Below are 20,770 nucleotides of genomic sequence, written 5' to 3'. Positions count from 1 at the left end.
TACTGTTTGTTGATTTCAGCTCGGCCTTCAATACAATCGTCCCCAGCATCCTCCACCCCAAATTACTTCGCCTAGGGGTCCCAGAAGCTACCTGTTCCTGGATAGTAGACTTCCTGACAGATCGGACACAGGTGGTGAAAGCGGGGGAATTCTCTCAAAAGCGGTCCATAAGTAGAGGGGCCCCTCAGGGCTGTGTCGTCTAACCCCCCCTTTTCTCCCTGTTCACAAATAACTGCACCTCAGAGGCACAATCAGAAAAGATCATCAAATTCGCTGATGACACCAACGTCGTCTGCCTCATCAAGGATGGGGATGAATCAGCCTATAGATGGAAAGTGGACTGGTTGGTGCAGTGGTGCAGCCACAACAACCTTGAGCTCAACCCCCTAAAAACTGTCGAGGTGATAGTGGACTTCAGGAAGAAGTCGGCTAGTGCACCTCCGCTAACGATTGCCGACAGTGTGGTATCGCTAGTGGACTCCCTCAAGTTCCTGGAGACCACAATCTCCTGGGACCTTAAATGGGGGTCCAACGCTGACTCCACTGTCGGGAAAGCGCAGCAGAGGTTATTCTTCCTCAGGCAACTAAGGAAGCTCAACATCCCATAGAAGCTTCTGCTCCTCTTCTACTCCGCTTTGTGGAGTCAGTACTGTGCTCCTCGATACTGGTATGGTATGGCTCCGGCAGCGCAAGGGACAGATGCAGGCTCCAAAATGTGGTCAGAACCACAGAAAAGATCATCGGGCCGACCTTCCCTCAGTCCAGGACCTGTACCTGTCCAGAGCTAAAAAGCGGGCAACGAAGATGGTAAAGGACCAGCTACACCCCAGTCACAGCATGTTTAACTCCCTTCAGGCAGGCATTACAGGGCTGTCCCTGCCGGGTCCACCAGAAGCCTCAAAAGTTTCTTTCCCCAAGCGGCCCGCCTACTGAACATTGACTGACTAGACGTACATGTAACTCACTTGTGTCCTTACGGTATACCTATCTGTCTGACTTTACTTGCCCCCCACCTGCCTATCTGTTACCTACTTGGCTGTAGTATAGCAAACCAAAGACAAATTCCTAAAATACGCAAGTATACCTAGCCAATAAAGCTGATTCTGATTCACAATGAGTGTACCTGCTATATCGGTAACATATATATATATATATATATATATATATATATATATATACTGTATATATCGGTTTCAGTCTCACCGGTAACCAGCTCGGTCCATAGTGCTCCTGTAACCAGCCCGGTTCAGGCACGCCGGTAACCAGCCCAGTTTTCAGTCTCACTGGTAACCAGCTCGGTCCATAGTGCTCCTGTAACCAGCCCGGTTCAGGCAAGCCGGTAACCAGCCCAGTTCTCAGTCTCACTGGTAACCAGCTCGGTCCATAGTGCTCCGGTAACCAGCCCGGTTCAGGCACACCGGTAACCAGCCCAGTTCTCAGTCTCACCGGTAACCAACCCGGTCCATAGTGCTTCGGTAACCAGCCCGGTCCAGGAACGCCGGTAACCAGTCCGGTTCTCAGTCTCACTGGTAACCAGACTGGTCCATAGTGCTCCGATAACCAGCCTGGTACAGGCACGCTGGTAACCAGCCCGGTTCTCTGTCATACCGGTAACCAGCCCGGTTCTCAGTAACTTCGGTTATCCTTCCTAGACAGTTGCTACAGGGTCCCAACCAATCTTCACACCAGTCGTCTGTCATCCCGTTCTGTGCAGCCACTCCTGTGCTCCTGCATGAGAAAGACTTACATCCAACCCCCTCAGTTTCTGCACTCCACCAGCTCGCCTTCCCGACCATCGAAAGATACTCCAAGTACACAGACACCTAGATCCGTGACAATTCCCTTAACTGTTCATTCACTGGACGTTTCACCCTATTATGGTAGGTCTTGTACAGTCACAATACCTACTGTATTCTGGTAGTAAAAAACAAATTAAAATAAATTATTAATTTTTAAATGCTTTATTAATTTATATATTTTATTATATTTTACTTGATTTTTAAATAATTATGTATTTTTAATCTTTTTTTTATCTTTCTTTGTAACCTCAGTGGAAATGAGAGCACAAATCTGGCAAGCTTTGTGCCCGTCTCAGTGATCATTTAAAAAAAAAAATATATATATTTTAAAACACAGTCAAAATCTTTAGCGCTTCTAGAGCCACCTATCCCGCTCGGTTTTTATCACTCAAAATTATTATTAAGCAGCTCCCACATGGCACCACTGGAGTGCCAAAGAATAAATGCCCTTGCATATGCAGCAGTTTACAATTTAATAACGGAGGAGGACATTACATCGGTTTGCATTGCCGTATAAACACCTCATGTTCTGCCTTACAACCTATAATATACTGCATAAAGGAAACCAAGTTGGTGAGCACAATGGGGGTCATTCCGAGTTGTTCGCTCTGTAAATTTCTTCGCATCGCAGCGATTTTCCGCTTAGTGCGCATGCGCAATGTCCGCACTGCGACTGCGCCAAGTAAATTTGCTATGCAGTTAGGAATTTTACTCACGGTTTTTTCTTCGTTCTGGTGTTTGTAATGTGATTGACAGGAAGTGGGTATTTCTGGGCGGAAACTGGCCGTTTTATGGGAGTGTGTGAAAAAACGCTACCGTTTCTGGGAAAAACGCGGGAGTGGCTGGAGAAACGGGGGAGTGTCTGGGCGAACGCTGGGTGTGTTTGTGACGTCAAACCAGGAACGACAAGCACTGAACTGATCGCAGATGCCGAGTAAGTCTCGAGTTACTCAGAAACTGCACAGAGATGTCTTTTCGCAATATTGCGAATCTTTCGTTTGCAATTTTAAGAAGCTAAGATTCACTCCCAGTAGGCGGCGGCTTAGCGTGTGCAAAGCTGCTAAAAGCAGCTTGCGAGCGAACAACTCGGAATGACCCCCAACATTGGGTCTACTCTCTGGATAAGACTTTTTAACAGATCTGCATCACATGTGCTGTATATAGGCCCTCATTCCGAGTTGATCACTTGCTAGCTACTTTTAGCAGCCGTGCAAACGCATAGTCGCCACCCACGGGGGAGTGTATTTTCACTTTGCAAGAGGGCGAATGTCTGTGCAGCCGAGCGGTACTAAAACATTTTGTGCAAAACAAGACCAGCCCTGTAGTTACTTATTCTGTGCGATGATTGCTGCGACGAAGGTCCCGGAATTGACAACAGAGGGCGTTTCTGGGTGTCAACTGACCGTTTTCAGGGAGTGTTCGAAAAAACGCATGCGTGCCAGGAAAAACTCAGGCGTGGCTGTGCGAACGCAGGGCGTGTTTGTGACGTCAAAACAGGAACTGTCTGAAGTGATCGCAAGCGCTGAGTAGGTCTGGAGCTACTCTGAAACTGCACAATTTTCTTTTGTAGCCGCTCTGCGATGCTTTCGTTCGCACTTCTGCTAAGCTAAAATACACTCCCAGTGGGAGGCGGCATAGCGTTTGCACGGCTGCTAAACACTGCTAGCGAGCGAACAACTCGGAATGACCACCTATGTGTCAACCATTATGCTATTTTAACTGTTATATATTTTTATGGTGTAACTAATACATTTTTGTTTTTATAATTATTTCACCTAGCGCTCCCTTGATATATTGTTAATTTCTGTCTTAATATAATGACATAGCTTATTTATTTTGCAGGCAGATTCAAGCCTCCCACTTGTACTGGACTCAGCTTCCCTGGCTTGCTCCAGAGAAGCGGCAGAGGTGAAGCAGATCGGCCAGATTGCCAGCTGTAAGGTAGGTGTCTTACAGTCAATGACATTTCACTTTGGTCAGTGAAGTATGAGAAGGGCGGGCGGGAGGCATGGTGCCATAGCATGCACGTGCCATTTGGGCACCTTGCCTCCACGATACACCTCTGCCTCCAGCATCATCCACGTTTCCTTCTGTGATTGGCTGACACTGTCCTGAGATGACATACAGTATATTCTGTTGGCTATTGCCTCCAGGCTACAGCATCATCCACACTTCCTTCTGTCATTTCCTGAGATGACTTATTATACTGTCTATAGCCTCCAGTGTCACCCACACCTGCTCCTGTGAGGCTGCCTCTTTAACCTTCAAATGTCCCAAAATCTCCAGCCACACTTTAATGATGTTGATGAAAGAGATATGTAAGTATGCTGACAGCTTTACCAAAACTATATAGCGTTATAAAATGATTACAGATAGAAAAGTAAAGTCAGCAAGTACATAAAATTCTATTATTGCTGTTTATTTTTCTTATATTTATGCATGCATTGTACAGTGCTGTGGAATGTTTGGATGATTATATATATACTAGGTGATTCATCGCGCCCTACGGGCGCTCTTCACACCGTCGTAAGGGGCTTCGCCCCTATAACCTGTACATAAAGGTGAAGGGGTAGAATAGTAGTTGTATAATGTATTGTGGTGGAATGTGGCTTTTGGAGTTGTTGAAATTTTGCATGGCAAAATATTTGTTGGATTTGTGTGTGCGGGGTACAGGTGGTCAGGGTAGGTAGCTGGAAGTTGGGATGGGTGGGGGAGTTGTTCATGTGGAGTGTGTTGGGATGATGGAGGTAATTTGGGGTAGTGTGTAGTCATGTAGGAAGGGGAGGTGGGAGTGTTTTGGGGGGGTGTAGAATGGGGGTGAAGGTGTATGGGGTAATGGTTGGGTTATGTATGTGTGGTGTGTGGGTGTTAGGTTAAATGGGGGTTGTGATTGTGAGGTGCAGGGGTTGTGGTGGGTGAGTTGTAGGTGTGGGTGGAGTTTGTGTTGGTGGGTAGGGGGTTGGTTGTGGTTGGAGTGTTTTATGATGTATGTAGTGACAGTGTATAGAGTGGGATGGTATGCTGTGTTGTGAATGTGGAGGATGTTTTTTGTGGAAAGTGGGGTGGGGATGGGTGTGCTGTTTTAGAGGGACTGAAGAAAATGTAGTGTGTTAATGATGTGAGTGGTGGGTGGTTATCATTGGAGGGGATGGGAATAAGGGAGGTTGAAGGTAAAGTGTGTGTGAGGTAGGTTGGGTTTGCGTACAGGTAGGGTGAGAGGGGGTGTAGGGTGTGTGTATGGCATGTGTAAGGGGGAATTGATGGTGGTGTTGGGGGTGGGTGTATGTGGTGTAATGTTAGTTGGAATGGTTGGATGTTGTAGGTGTAGGTTGGCATTGGTCTGGAATGTGGGGGGTGGGGGTGGAGGGATGGTGTTTGGTGGAGTGTTTTGTTTGAAGGGGTAGATGTGTTAGGCTGTATGTCCGTAAGAATATGTGTTTGGTGGGTGGCCAGAGTAAGGGTGGATGGTGTATGTGGTGCCACAACTGTATTTTTTGGTGTAGGGGTGAGGGTTGGGGGAGTGGGACTGAGGTGCTGCACTTGGTGGAGTTGTATGTGTATGGTAAAGGGGTAGGGTGTGCAAAGGTGGGATGGTGTAGGGATGTTTGGATAGGGTGATGTGTGTAGGGTGGTGTGTGCATTGAGTAGGCTAGGTGGTTGTGGAAGTGTGCATTGAGGTGCAAGGTGGGATGGATTGATGTAAGGGGTGTGGTAGGTATTGTGCATGGTTGTTATATGGATGTGTTTATGAGGTGTGGTGGTTGAATAACAGTGGGGGGTGTTGTAGTGTGTTGAGTTTGTGGGTGTTTGTGGTTTGTGTTGAGAGGTGTCATTTGGCAGATGGTGAAGGTAGTGTTGTTGTGCAGGGGGTGGTGGATGGGTGTTTGTGTTTTGTAGGCTGTGTGGGAGATATGTGGTTTTTGTGGTTGTGGAATGTCTTTGTGGTGTGCGTGTGGCTGTTGGGGAGGTGGTTGTAGGGTTGTGGTTGTGCTAGAAAAGAATGCAGCTGCATGGGTTAGGTTTTTTTGTGCTGCTGGTGTAGTTAGAGAAGTAGTGATGTTACGATATGGTGGTAGGGTTGTGGTGTTACTGCAGTTTTGTTGGGTTGAGACAATTTATTGGTGGTAGAGGGATGGAGGTGTGTGTTTGCGCTATAGACTGCGGGTGGAGTTGGTTTTGTTTTGTGAGGGTTGTGAAGGGAAGGATTGTGGTGGAGTGTTACTTGTAAGGGGTGCATAGTGTATGATGTTTTGTGATGTATGGAGCTGTGGTAATTGTGTGGAGTGAGTGTGCTGGGTGTATATGTTGTGTAGTGGTGAGGGGTGATGGTGGTTGGAGGTGTAGTGTGGGATGCAGATGTGGGTTGGTAGGAGGGGGATGGGATTTGAAGTTTGCATGGGTGGAGGAGCTGCACATTGGATGGTTGGGTGTATGGTGGAGTGTTTTTTGGGTCTTGTGGTTTGTGCAGGGGAAGGGATGGGAAGGGTAGGGAAGGGAAGGTTGTGAGCGTGTGGATTAGTTAGAAGGAGAAGGTTGTGTTAGGGTGGAGGGGGTGTTGGATGGGTGTTGTATTTGTGTTGTGTGTTTGGCTGGTTTATTGTGGGTGGGTGATGGTGTAGTGGTGTTTGGGGGGGTGTTGGAGAGGTGGTTGTCTGGGTGGTGGTGTGTGTGTTACATGTAGTGTTGGTGTGTTGTTTGTTTGGTTTATCGTAGTGAGCTGAGGGTGTTGGGGGCAGGAGTGGTGGTTATTGGGTGGTGGTCTATTGAGGCTGGGTAAGGTGTTTTGTGTGAACTGGGGGGTGGGGAAGAAGGGTTAAGGGTGAAGAGTCTGGAGGGTGAGTGCGTGTGTGACAGGTAGAAGTGGTAGGAGTGTGTGGTTGATGATAGTGAGTGTTTACGTGAGGTGGGTGTAGAGATGGTTTGATGTTTTTGATCTGTTGTTGGGTGGGGTGGAAGGGGTGTGGGGTGGGGTAAGCCACATGCATTAGTGGTGTTTGGGGGCAGCAAACAGAGGAGGCTGGTAGAGATGGTGTGGAGGCAGGTAAATAGGCAGGTGGGTATTGTGTGGGGCATGTTGAACAAGGGGAGACAGGTAATTAGGTTGGTGGGTATGGTGGCCAGTATTTGCAGAGAACAGAGGGTGGGAAATAGGCAGGTGGGTATGGTGGGCGCCATGTCCATACAGCGGAGGGTGGTACATGTTCTGGTGGGTGTCATGTACACAAAGCGAAGGCAGGTAAATAGGCAGGTGGGTATGGTGGGGGGCATGTGGAGATAGCGGAGGGTGTTAAATAGGCAGGTGGGTATGGGGTGCAGTATGTCGAAAGATTGTAGGCTGGTAAATGGGCAGGTGGGTATGGGGGTTGGCATGTTGAGACAGGGTAGTCTGGTAAATAGGCAGGTGGGTATGGTGTGTGGCATGGTGAGACAGGGGAGGCTGCTAAATGTACAGGTGGGTATGGTGTTGGGCATGTTTAGACAGCGGAGGCCTTGAAATTGGCAGGTGGTTATGTGGGTGGGCATGGTGAGAGCGCGGAGGATGGGAAATAGGTAGGTGGATATGTTGGGGGTCATGTTGAGTGGAGGCTGGAAAATAGGCAGGAGGGTAAGGTGGGTGGCATGTCCAGTAATGTGTAGCTCCAGTGTAGAGCAGCTTGTGTCTGTGGGTCCCAGGCAGCATGTACATGTGGGTGTAGGGGAGGGAGGGTTGTGTTTGCAGGGTGTGGGGTGTGGTTGGGTGCTGTACAGTGGGCGTTGTGTGGGGCTGGTGGTTGGAAGGTGGTGGAGGGGGGGTTGTGGAGGCAACCTGTGGTGATGTGGGGTGCGGGTGGGTGCTGTAGAGTGGGTGTTGTGTGGGGCTGGGGGGTGGAAGGTGGTGGAGGGGGGTTTGTGAAGGCAGATTCTGGTGGTGTGGGGTGTGTGTGGGTGGTGTACAGTGGGTGTTGTGTGGTGCTGGGGGGGGGAAAGGAGGGGGAGGTGGGGTTTGCTGCGGCAGGCTGTGGTGGTATGGGGTGTGGGTGTCTTGCATCTCCCGTTCTGTGCTGGATGTGAGCTGCTTCAGGTGGGAGGTGTGGAGGGGGGTAGCGGAGTCAGCGTGTGGCGGAGCAGCAGGCGCCAGGGCAGCGGGTCTTATGTGCGGCAGGAGGTGGGAGCTGTGGAGGGGGGTAGCGGAGGCAGCGTGTGGCGGTGTGGGTGGCTGCCAGGCAGGGTTTTGTATGTGCGGTGGGAGGTGTGTGGGGATAGGGGGGTAGGGTAGGCAGCGTGTGGCGGTGTGGGGGGTGGGCTTTTGGGTAGCGGGAGTTATGTGTGGCAGGAGGTGTGAGCTGTGGAGTGGGGTAGTGGAGGCAGCGTGTGGTGGTGCAGCAGGCTCCCGGGGCGCGGGTGTTATGTGCGGTGGGAGGTGTGAGGTGTGGAGGTGTTTGGGGAGGCAACATGTGGGGATGAGGCGTGCTTTCGGGGGTAGTGGTTTTTCTGTGCGGGTGGAGGGTGAATCTGTGGAGTGGGGTAGCGAAGGCAGCGTGTGGCGGTGCATGTGGCTCTCGGTTACCGGGTGTTATGTGCGGATGGAGGCATGAGCTGTGGCCCCCCGCAGAGGCAGCGTGCGGTGGTGCGGGTCTGTGGGTGAAATGTGCGGCAGGAGGTGGGAGCTGTGGAGGGAGGTAGCGGAGGCAGCGTGTGGGGTGCGTGAGTCTCCCGGTTAGCGGGTATTAGATGTGGCAGGAGGGGGAAGGTGTGGAGGGGGATCACGGAGAAAGTGTGAGGGGTTTGTGCGGGCCCCGGCCAGCTGGTGTCTAATGCAGCAGGAGGGGGAAGCTGTGGAAGGGGGTGGCGTAGGCAGCAAGCGGGGTGCGGGCGGCTCCCGCCCAGCGGGTATGACATGCGGCAGGAGGGGGAAGCTATGGATGGGTTTGTGGAGGCAGGGAGCGGGGTGCAGGCGGCTCCCGCCCAGCGGGTATGACATGCGGCAGGAGGGGGAAGGTGTGGATGGGTTTGTGGAGGCAGGGAGCGGGGTGCGGCTGGGTCCCGGCCAGCGGGTATGACATGCGGAAGGAGGGGGAAGCTGTGGATGGGTTTGTGGAGGCAGGGAGCGGGGTGCGGGCGAGTCCCGGCCAGCGGGTATTACATGCAGCAGGAGGGGGAAGCTGTGGATGGGTTTGTGGAGGCAGGGAGCGGGGTGCGGGCGAGTCCCGGCCAGCGGGTATGACATGCGGCAGGAGGGGGAAGCTATGGATGGGTTTGTGGAGACAGGGAGCGGGGTGCGGGCGAGTCACGGCCAGCGGGTATGACATGCGGCAGGAGGGGGTAGCTATGGATGGGTTTGTGGAGGCAGGGAGCGGGGTGCGGGCGGCTCCCGCCCAGCGGGTATGACATGCGGCAGGAGGGGGAAGCTGTGGATGGGTTTGTGGAGGCAGGGAGCGGGGTGCGGTTGGGTCCCGGCCAGCGGGTATGACATGCGGCAGGAGGGGGAAGCTATGGATGGGTTTGTGGAGGCAGGGAGCGGGGTGCGGGCGAGTCCCGGCCAGCGGGTATTACATGCAGCAGGAGGGGGAAGCTATGGATGGGTTTGTGGAGGCAGGGAGCGGGGTGCGGGCGGCTCCCACCCAGCGGGTATGACATGCGGCAGGAGGGGGAAGCTATGGATGGGTTTGTGGAGGAAGGGAGCGGGGTGAGGCTGGGTCCCGGCCAGCGAGTATGACATGCGGCAGGAGGGGGAAGGTTTGTGGAGGCAGGGAGCGGGGTGAGGCTGGGTCCCGGCCAGCGGGTATGACATGCGGCAGGAGGGGGAAGCTGTGGATGGGTTTGTGGAGGCAGGGAGCGGGGTGCGGGCGGGTCCCGGCCAGCGGGTATGACATGCGGCAGGAGGGGGAAGCTGTGGACGGGTTTGTGGAGGCAGGGAGCGAGGTGTGGGCGGCTCCCGCCCAGCGGGTATGACATGCGGCAGGAGGGGGAAGCTATGGATGGGTTTGTGGAGGAAGGGAGCGGGGTGCGGGCGGCTCCCGGCCAGCGGGTATAACATGCGGCAGGAGGGGGAAGCTGTGGACGGGTTTGTGGAGGCAGGGAGCGGGGTGCGGTTGGGTCCCGGCCAGCGGGTATGACATGCGGCAGGAGGGGGAAGGTTTGTGGAGTCAGGGAGCGGGGTGCGGGCGGAGGCAGGGAGCGGGGTGCGGGCGGTCCCAGCCAGCGGGTGTAACATGCGGCAGTAGGGGGAAGCTGTTGATGGGTTTGTGGAGGCAGGGATCGGGGTGCGGGCGAGTCCCGGCAAGCGGGTATGACATGCGGCAGGAGGGGGAAGCTGTGGATGGGTTTGTGGAGAGAGTGATCGGGGTGCGGTCTGGTCCCGGCCAGCGGGTATTATATGCAGCAGGTGTTATGTGCGGGAGGAGGTGGGAGGTGTGAAGGGGGTTAAGGAGGCAGCGTGTTGGGGTGCGGGCTGCTGGCGTCCAGCGTATGATGTATGCGGCTGTAGGTGGGAGGTGTGGACGGGGTATTGCGTTGGCAGTCTGTGGGGGTGCGGGTAGTGGGAGCAAGTTGGCAGTCTGTTAGGCAAGGAGGGTTTGGTGCGTGAGGGGTGTGTGGTACCGTGCACGGTGGGGCGTCTGTCCAGTGATAGTTGCCTCTGATGATGGATTGAACCTGTTGTCCTGGGCAGTGGTCAGAAGCACGTGACTCCGGCCAGGGCTGTGACTCCACCCAGCGTTACGGCCAGGCACAGAATCACAGATTTGGCCTAATATATAATATATATATATATATATATATATATATATATATATTTATACCTCCCAACTTTATCCTTTGGCAAAGAGGGACACATGCGTGGCAAAGCTGCACGTGCTCCCAGAAAGCGGGTGTGGACTATGAAAAGGGGGCGTGGCTTTGCAGAGGACCCGCGATCGCGAGCCACACCTCTGTTTTCATCACTGAGGGGGCATACCAAGCGCTCCGTGAGCTGCTGGCATGCCCCCTCTCCTCCTGTCTGCACTGGATAGACACTGTGCGCATGCGTCTATTCACCGCGAGTTCATGAGCCTCCCAACTGCCCCCCACCACGGGACACTGTGGCCCGCGGGTGGGACAGTCCCAAAAAAACGGGACTGTACCGTGAAAATCGGGACAATTGGGAGGTATATATTATATATATGTTTACCTCTCCAACTACCTGTACAACAGATAAGCCTATTATTGATTTTTAAATTGTACGATTCCATTGCTTATGTATGTGTGTGATTAAAATTGTGAAAAAACTATATCACACTATTAGCTCCCTTTTTTTCTTCTTTGTTTTTTTCCATGAGAAAAAAAACTTTCTTTATAGAGGTACCAGACTAGGTCAAGGATCACCTCATAGGAGCAGCATCCTTAAAAGGAGTGAGTTATTACCTTCCTTTTATTATTTTATTATTCTTTTAGCCACTGGGGTGTGATTCTGATTATTTATATTAGAAATCACAAGAAATATAGTGGTTTATAGAAACACTATAGGCACAGAGCACTTTATATAAAAAATATTTTATATATTGGCACAATTATGGCACAAGTCACTTTATAATAGTAAGAGCATTTTTGCTGACACATCTTCCCTCTCTGCCTATGTAAATTGTGGTTTAACACCTCGCTGAGGGCGTTTATACATGGAGTAAGAGGACAAGGGAAGATGACCAATTAAAGATACCACTACAGGCACAACTTGATCATACTTCCGGTACGCATATACATTTTTTTGGTTATACACAGATGGAAGTTTCCACACCAAAGCACTGAAGGCGCAGAGACTTTATTCCTATTGAACATTTGTATTTGTGACTCAGCGAAATATGAGTCAATAAGAGAGTCTACACTGCAGCCCCTACACGTGGGAGTGCTGTTTGGAATTGACGTGAATGGTTATGCACAAATTTTTTATGTATTTATTGTAAACGTTTTAGGTAATAAGCGCTCATTATACACCTTTATTGTACACATATATATATATATATATATATATATATATATATATACACTGCTCAAAAAAATAAAGGGAACGCTTAAACAACACAATGTAGCTCCAAGTCAATCACACTTCTGTGAAATCAAACTGCCCACTTAGGAAGCAACACTGATTGACAATCAATGTCACATGCTGTTGTGCAAATGGAATAGACAACAGGTGGGAATTATAGGCAATTAGCAAGACACCCCCAATAAAGGAGTTGTTCTGCAGGTGGTGACCACAGACCACTTCTCAGCTCCTATGCTTTCTGGCTGATGTTTTGGTCACTTTTGAAAGCTGGCGGTGCTTTCACTCTAGTGGTAGCATGAGAAGGAGTCTACAACCCACACAAGTGGCTCAGGTAGTGCAGCTCATACAGGATGGAACAGGAGGAGCACTGCCAGAGCCCTGCAAAATGACCTCCAGCAAGCCACAAATGTGCATGTGTCTACTCAAACGATCAGAAACAGACTCCATGAGGGTGGTATGAGGGCCCGACGTCCACAGGTGGGGGTTGTGCTTACAGCCCAACACCGTGCAGCAGAGCCGGCCCTAACCAATCTGATGCCCTAGGCAAGATTTTGGCTGGTGCCCCCTAGCACCACCACTGGTTCCGCCTCTGACCTTGCACTTCTTTCCCAGCACCATCACCCCTTGCCCATAGCAGTCCTTATTTTGGTGTTTGTACCCCCTATATTTTAAATAGGAACAGTTCGCACATTTGGCGCACTGCCCAAAAAGGGGGGTGTTTTTGCTGGCAAGGGGCATGGCCACACAATAGTAACCCCAATTCCAATTACGCCACACAGTACTGCACATTCACATTTGATCATACGATAGTTTCCATAATTCATATTACATCCCACAGTAGTATCACTTTACCTTATAAACGTTACTCCTCACAGTAGAGCCCCTTATTCACATTACATCACACTGAATTGCTCCTTATTCACATTACACCACACCTTATTGCTCTTTATTCACATTAGACGACACAGTAGTGCCCTTTCTATACGCAACGCCACATAGTAGAGCACCTTAAACACATAATGCCACACAGTAATGCCCCTAACACATATGAGAAACATTATTAATGTCCTTATAAACATAATGTGCCTTACACATTATGACAACCTTTATTAATGCCCTTTTACACATAATGTCCCTTACACATATGCCGCACATTATTAATGCCCTTATACACATAATGACACACATAGTGCCCCCTACACATTTGCTGCACATTATTAGTGCCCTTATACACATAATGACACATACAGTAGTACCCTGTTACACATATGCCGCACATTATTAATGCCCTTATACACATAATGACACACATAGTGCCCCTTACACATATGCTGCACATTATTAATACATTTTTACATGACACACATAATGCTCCTTACACATATTCCGAACACTACTGCACAACCAACCCACTCACATGCACACAGCACTCACACTGCCACTAACACTGTGACTTCTGCCTCTGCTTGGATACAGATGTGTCCTCATAAATCTTGCCTCAATGCTAACGTCGGGAACATTTTTTTTATGAAAATGCAACTTATTTGCATTGCTATGTGGCAAGGGTGCACAAGCAGCTTCTGTTGATTAAAATGATATGCAGCATGCCTATATACTGTGTGAGGCTGTGGCTGTATCTGCATATTAAATGCTAAACACAGAATATAGGCATGCTGCATATCATTTTAATCAGCAGAAGCTGCTGATGCCCCTAGGCATATCAAATGCCCTAGGCAATTGCCTAGTTTGCCTATGCCTATGGCCGGCTCTGCCGTGCAGGACGTTTGGCATTTGCCAGAGAACACCAAGATTGGCAAATTCGCCACAGGCGCCCTGTGCTCTTCACAGATGAAAGCAGTTTCTCACTGAGTACATGTGACATACGTGACAGAGTCTGGAGACCCCAAGGAGAACGTTCTGCTGCCTGCAACATCCTCCAGCATGACGGGTTTGGCAGTGGGTCAGTAACGGTGTGGGGTGGCATTTCTTTGGGGGGCCGCACAGCCCTCCATGTGCTCGCCAGAGGTAGCCCGACTGCCATTAGGTACCGAGATGAGATCCTCAGACCCCTTGTGAGACCATATGCTGGTGCGGTTGGCCCTGGGTTCCTCCTAATGCAAGACAATGCAAGACCTCATGTGGCTGGAGTGTGTCAGCAGTTCCTGCAAGAAGAAGGCATTGATGCTATGGACTGGCCCGCCCGTTCCCCAGACCTGAATCCAATTGAGCACATCTGGGACATCATGTCTCGCTCCATCCACCAATGCCACGTTGCACCACAGACTGTCCAGGAGTTGGCGGATGCTTTAGTCCAGGTCTGGGAGGAGATCCCTCAGGAGACCATCCGCCACCTCATCAGGAGCATGCCCAGGCGTTGTAGGGAGGTCATACAGGCACGAGGAGGCCACAGACACTACTAAGCCTCATTTTGACTTGTTTTAAGGACATTACATCAAAGTTGGATCAGCCTGTAGTGTGTTTTTCCACTTTAATTTTGAGTGCGACTCCAAATCCAGACCTCCATGGGTTAATAAATTTGATTTCCATTGATAATTTTTGTGTGATTTTGTTGTCAGCACATTCAACTATGTAAAGAACAAAGTATTTAATAAGAATATTTCATTCATTCAGATCTAGGATGTGTTATTTTAGTATTCCCTTTATTTTTTTAAACAGTATATATATATATATATATATATATATGTATATGTAAACTTATTTTTTGGCCTCTAGCAGTGGTGGCACATGACACTTCCAGTTTTTCACAATGACCAGTGACTTTTATTTATTTTTATTTATTTTATTTCAATTATTTTCTTTTTCAATGAAGCTTACGTCAGTGTATGGGCTGGGGCACTCTAGAATGGGCTTGTTTGCCCTCAGTGTGAGCAAATGTGTCCAGTTCTGGTTTCGGTGCATGCGCTCCATTCCAATGGAACTCATGGCACTTCTGTTTTGCGAGGGGTTCGCGGCCATTTTTCTCATATGTCTGTGCTATTCTACCTTGTTTGATAGCGTTTCTTTCTATACTTAAGTCCTGGGGCACAGCACTGTGTGTGAGTATATGCCTCTTTACGAGCTTGCTTGTATAATTCAAGTTGTTTTTGTAGCATTTACTGCAGAAGTTCTGTCCCATGATGCTCCTGTTAATTGCTAACGGTATTTTAGCCAGCTCCGGGTGGTAATGTAGTCATTCTCTTCCTTGGCTGCTTGGTTTGCACATCTGTATGTACTGGTATGCTGCTTTGTCTTGAAAAAGGTCCTTACAGGACCGAAACATTGACTGTTTGCACGGACTGCACTTTATATGGCTTGTGCATTGTTAAACTAATAGTTATTTTTTGCATTATTTGGCGAGTGCCTATCCTTTTTTAGAGATGTGCGGCGGGCACTTTTCGGGTTTTGTGTTTTGGTTTTGGTTCTGGTTCCATCCTCGTGTTTTGGATCTGGATTGGTTTTGCCAAAACCACCCTTTTGTGTTTTTGGTTTTGGATCTGGATGATTTTTGAAAACAAAACAAAACATAAAAACAGCTAAAATCAAAGGATTTGGGGGTAATTTTGATCCTACAGTATTATCAACCTCAATATCATTCATTTCCACTCTATTCTGAACACCTCACACCTCACAATATTGTTTTTAGGCCAAAAGGTTGCACTGAGGTGGCTGTATGACTAAGCTAAATGACACAAGTGTGCGGCAAAAACACCTGGCCCATCTAGGAGTGGTACTGCAGTGTCAGACAGGATGGCACTTAAAAAAACTAGGCCCCAAACAGCACATCATGCAAAGAAGCAAAAGAGGTGCAATGAGGTAGCTGTATGACTAAGCTAAGCGACACAAGTGTGCGGCACAAATAACATGGGACATGCTTAAATTTGCCCAGATGGAATACACGCACAATACTGGTGGCACAGGAGAGCGTACCCCTAAACCACACACACACACACACACACACACACACACACACACACACACACACACACACACAGTCACACACACACACACACACACACACACACACACGGCAAAGCCTGTAAAATTAATTTGGATAATAATAACCCCTTTATTTGGAGCTATTATAATAATATGCAGCACAGGCGAGCGTACACCTATACCACACAGGGCAAACCCTGTAAAAATTATTTGGATAATAATATAAGTAATGTATATAAGCCTTTTATTTGGAGTAAATAATATACAGCACAGGACACCACCACTGGACTGATGCAAGACAACACAGCGACACTGTAAGGGACTTATTATACAGCAGCACTGGACATATGGCAGCAGAAGACACCACCACTGTGACTGGTTTCTGGACTGACTGATGCAGCATAAGACACTACACTGGACTGAGCAGCACAAGACAGCACTAGACTCACCACCCCACTTTCCCGCCCGCACAGACCCTGAGGACGGAGACACGTCCTCTCACTACACTCTCCAGGACTGGAGTGAAAATGACGGCGACGCGTGGCTCCTTATATGGTATCCAAATCCCGCGAGAATCTGACAGCGGGATGATGACGTTTTGCTTCGTTCTGGTTTCTGAGTCAGGCGGGAAAACCCGAGCCGGACTCAGATCCGGGCTTTGGTAGTGAAGTTTGGTAGGGTTCGGTTCTTTGAGATCCGAACCCGCTCATCTCTACTTTTAATATTTTAGATAGATAGATACAGTACAGTAGATGATAGATAGATAGATAGATAGATAGATACAGTAGAGTAGATAGATAGATAGATAGATAGATAGATAGATAGATACAGATGAATAGATGAAAGGCTTATGCTAATAAACCACGGTGTGACTAGGTGCAGCATAGAAGCCAAGATGATCATGTCTCTATCTGTAGATAGATAGATAGATAGATAGATACAGTAGATCAGCGGTGGCCAACCCGCGGCTCTCGAGCCGCATGCGGCTCTTTCATCCGCCGCATGCGGCTCGGCCGGCTCCTGGCCACCGCTGCCCCCAGCCCCAGACACACGCACGCCTCTCCGGCAGCGGTGTCTCGCTTCAATACGGCGCCGTCCCGCGAGCCAATCAGAGCTCGCAGACCGGCAGCTAAGGCTTCTGATTGGCTGCCAGACTGCGAGCTTTGATTGGCTCACGGACCGGCGCCTAATTCAAGAGAGACACCGCCGCCGGAGAGAAGAAGCAGAAGCAGCAGCAGCGAGGTAAGCGGGGAGCACTGTAGGGACATGTGTATCTGTACTGGGAGCATAGCAGGCACTGGGGGCATAGCAGGCACTGGGGGCATATCTGGCACTGGGGGCATAGCAGGCACTGGGGGCATAGCAGGCACTGGGGGCATATCTGGCACTGGGAGCATAGCAGTTACTGGGGGCATAGCAGGCACTGTGGGGACATGTGTATCTGGCACTGGGGGCATATCTGGCACTGGGGGCATAGCAGGCACTGGGAGCATATCTGGCACTGGGAGCATAGCAGGCACTGTGGGGACATGTGTATCTGGCACTGGGGGCATATCTGGCACTGGGGGCATAGCAGGCACTGGGAGCATATCTGGCACTGGGAGCATAGCAGGCACTGTGGGGACATGTGTATCTTGCACTGGGGCATATCTGGCACTGTGGGGAAATGTGTATCTGGCACTGGGGACATATGTATCTGGCACTAGGGGCATATATGTATCTGGCACTAGGGGCATATATTTATCTGGCACTGTGGGGGCATATATGTATCTGGCACTGTGGAGGCACCCGTTTGGCATTTTTATATGTATGTGGCACTGTACTGGGGCATTATATGTATCTGGCACTGTACAACATGACGAAAAAGGGGTTGTGATATGAGGTCATACTTCTACAAACGTCATACCAAAAGGTGTGCACACAAAAATGAGGTGTGGCTTTGTGACAACTAGGCCACGTCCCTGTATTAGCGCGCGTGATAGTGGCTCTTGCTCTTGACTGCAGATCTTTTCTGGCTCTTTGCCTCTGACTGGTTGGCCACCCCTGCAGTAGATGATAGAAAGGGTTAGGCTGTGGGGAGGGGGGTTAGGTTTAGGCACCCCCGGGGAAGGGTAGGGTTAGGCTGCAGGGGAGGATGGTTTAGGTTTAGGCACCCCCGGGGGAAGGTTAGGGTTAGGCTGTAGTGGAGGAAGGGTTAGGTTTAGGCACCCCCGGGGAAGGTTAGGGTTAGGCTGCAGGGGAGGATGGTTTAGGTTTAGGCACCCCTGGGGAAGGGTAGGGTTAGGCTGCAGGGGAGGATGGTTTAGGTTTAGGCACCCCCGGGGAAGGTTAGGGTTAGGCTGCAGGGGAGGATGGTTTAGGTTTAGGCACCCCCGGGGAAGGTTAGGGTTAGGCTGTAGGGGAGGAAGGGTTAGGTTTAGGCACCCCCGGGGAAGGTTAGGGTTAGGCTGTAGGGGAGGAAGGGTTAGGTTTAGGCACCCCCGGGGAAGGTTAGGGTTAGGCTGTAGGGGAGGAAGGGTTAGGTTAAGGCACCCCCGGGGAAGGTTAGGTTTAGGCTGTGGAGGGGAGGGTTAGGTTTAGGCTGCAGGGAGGGAGAGTTAGGCGACCATTGGGATAAGGTAAGTATACTTACCTTCGCCATGTCGGGATTTTAAGCATCGGGATGCCGCAATCGGTCTTCTGACCACTGTTTTCCAACCACTGGCGTACAGCTTTCCATATAAAAGAGTAATCGTAGAGTGAATATGTCCTGCAGAGCTGAGTATTGTCTCTAGTTTTCTGTATGTGTTGTAATACTGTGTGACGCAGTTAAATATTTCTGAAACCATTTTAAAAATGTTTGTTTTTTGGACTCTCTGCTGGAGATCATTTGCACAGTGCGGAATGGTTGAGGCACAGCGCATTTTTAGCTGCGTTAGTGAATAGCCATCTCAGTTCATGCTCATGTGCATACAGTTCTGCCAAAGTGCATATGGAATATTGAGAAAGCCGACGTTTGCAAAGAAGCAGAGTACGCAGTTGCCGCATTATTGCTCTCACTTCAGGGAGAAGTACAAAAACAAGGTTTCACTACACGGTGAGATTACTAAAACACGTTAAAGGGCTGGAAATAGGGGTGTGGTATACAAGTTATACATTTAAAAGATAGACAGTCATTAGGTAGACACCATATAGGTGACAGTGAAAAGTCAGACAGGGTCAAAAGTCCAACAGAGTTAACAGTCCGACAGTCAAAAGGTCGACAGGGGCAAAATATCGACACACAAAAAATTGTTTTTGTGGGGTTATTTCGTGTTTTTAAACGTTTTTTTTTTAAAAATTGTTGAAATTCGTCCCCTCACGTGCTCTCTTCACTTGCCATGCTTCGGGCTCGGTGGCGAGCGAAGACGAGGTTACTAAAGGGTAATATTTTATGACATGGATAGTAAATGAGAAAAAAAGTTGTGAAAGCATGAAAAATCTAGAGATGAGCGGGTTCGGTTTTACTCGGATTTACCCGAATCTCCTTATTGGCTATCGGACGTCACATGTTTTGGTTAGCCAATAAGAAAAATCCAGAAAAAAATAAATGTCGATAATTCTGGTGTAAAGAACCGAGTAAATCCGAATCCGCTCATCTCTAGAAAAAAACCTAAAAAAACATGTTTCAACATTTTGACCCTGTCGACTTTTTGACAGCTGGACATTTGACCCTGTCGGACATTTGACCTTGTCGGACTTTTGACTGTTGACCTTTTGACTGTCGACCATACGGTGTCGACCTAATGACTGTCTACCTTTTAACTGTCAATCTATCAACCGCCTCCCGGAAAGAGTGTGCATTTGTGGGACATTTCTTGGTGTGTAGAGTGGGACACAGCCATTTTCAGTGCAGAAAAGAACACAGTACAGCAGGTTCTTCAAGTCTGCCTTATTTGTTTTCTGGGAGTTGGGGAAGGAAACGGTATCCGGATGATAAGCTACAATGTGTAGATAGACAGTCAATGGTTGACATGCATAAGGTTGGCAGGTACAAAAATTTGGCAGATAGAAAACACTGAGAGATGAAAGGTCGACAGTGAGTAAAGTCAACAGGTAAAAAAGGTCAAGTGGTTCAAGAGATCATGACAATGGTCGACACACAAATGGTTAACATATTTTGAAAAAGGGAGAGGATGGAAATCTGCACTGACTGGATCTAATTAGGATCAAATGAATATAAGTTATGGGTGTAGTCACTGGCGTATTTTTAATGGGTGCAGTGTGTTAAAACTCCGCTGTTAAACGGTGCTGGTAAAACTCAGTGAAAATGGCACAGTGTTCTGTGCATGCGCAGTAGAGAAATTACTGGGAAAATGGGCGCCGCACAATTTTCCCAGAGGTCTGTGCGTGCGCAGTAGAGTCTGAACCCTCTAGTGCTCAGACTCTCCAGCGCTGCGGGCAGATAGGACGGGGCCCGAATGGAGGAGGCTGCACATGGGTGTCCTCCTCTCTTATCACACAATCTCCTATATATTTGCCCAAGTCTGTGACTCTGTGCCCGTAACGCTGGGCGGAGTCACAGCGGTGGGCGGAGTCACAGAGCCCGCCCACCACATGTGCAGCAAGTCTCTGCTCCTGCTGCCTGTCCATGTCACACCCCTTCCCCTCCCCCCCCCCCCAGCAAATCTGACTAACCAGCCACGGCGCACCGAACAACAACAACTGCTGCCTCCGGCATACACATTAGGAGGGACGGGTGGCGCAGGAGAAGGCTCTCATAGCCCTCCCTGCCCCGCGTACACAGACCCGCCGCCTCCTCCGCACACATCCCGCTGTCAGGAGCCGAGTGCTGCAGTGACGTCATCTCTTGCAGCACTCTCCTCCTGTCACACAGCCGGCACACACACTCTCCAGTCTCCGGGGGCTGCCAGCATCTACAGGCAAGCTGGAAACACCCCCGGAGCGAGAGAGAAAAGACCCGCAAGGCCACGCCCCTTTTACTGTAGGCCACGCCCCATTTGCGCGGGGGGGGGTCTGGGGGAGGAAATGTCATAGTACAGACTGCTCTCCCACA

At 49.8% G+C, this 20,770-nt stretch overlaps 1 protein-coding gene across 1 annotated transcript in view; it reads left to right on the top strand.

The window, feature by feature from the left end:
- Positions 1-3,655: 3,655 nt before the first annotated feature.
- Positions 3,656-20,770, top strand: part of LOC134997274 (antizyme inhibitor 2-like) — a 152,396-nt gene continuing 135,281 nt past the window's right edge. Inside the window, exon 1 of the mRNA XM_063951262.1 lies at positions 3,656-3,740. The gene's annotated coding sequence lies outside the window, so the exon portion shown is untranslated. The remainder of the gene's footprint in view (positions 3,741-20,770) is intronic.

This window comes from Pseudophryne corroboree, chromosome 2, assembly GCF_028390025.1.
Source record: "Pseudophryne corroboree isolate aPseCor3 chromosome 2, aPseCor3.hap2, whole genome shotgun sequence".
Taxonomy (NCBI): domain Eukaryota; kingdom Metazoa; phylum Chordata; class Amphibia; order Anura; family Myobatrachidae; genus Pseudophryne; species Pseudophryne corroboree.
The sequence above is the reverse complement of the archived record's forward strand: the minus strand, read 5'-3'. Positions and strand labels throughout refer to the sequence as shown.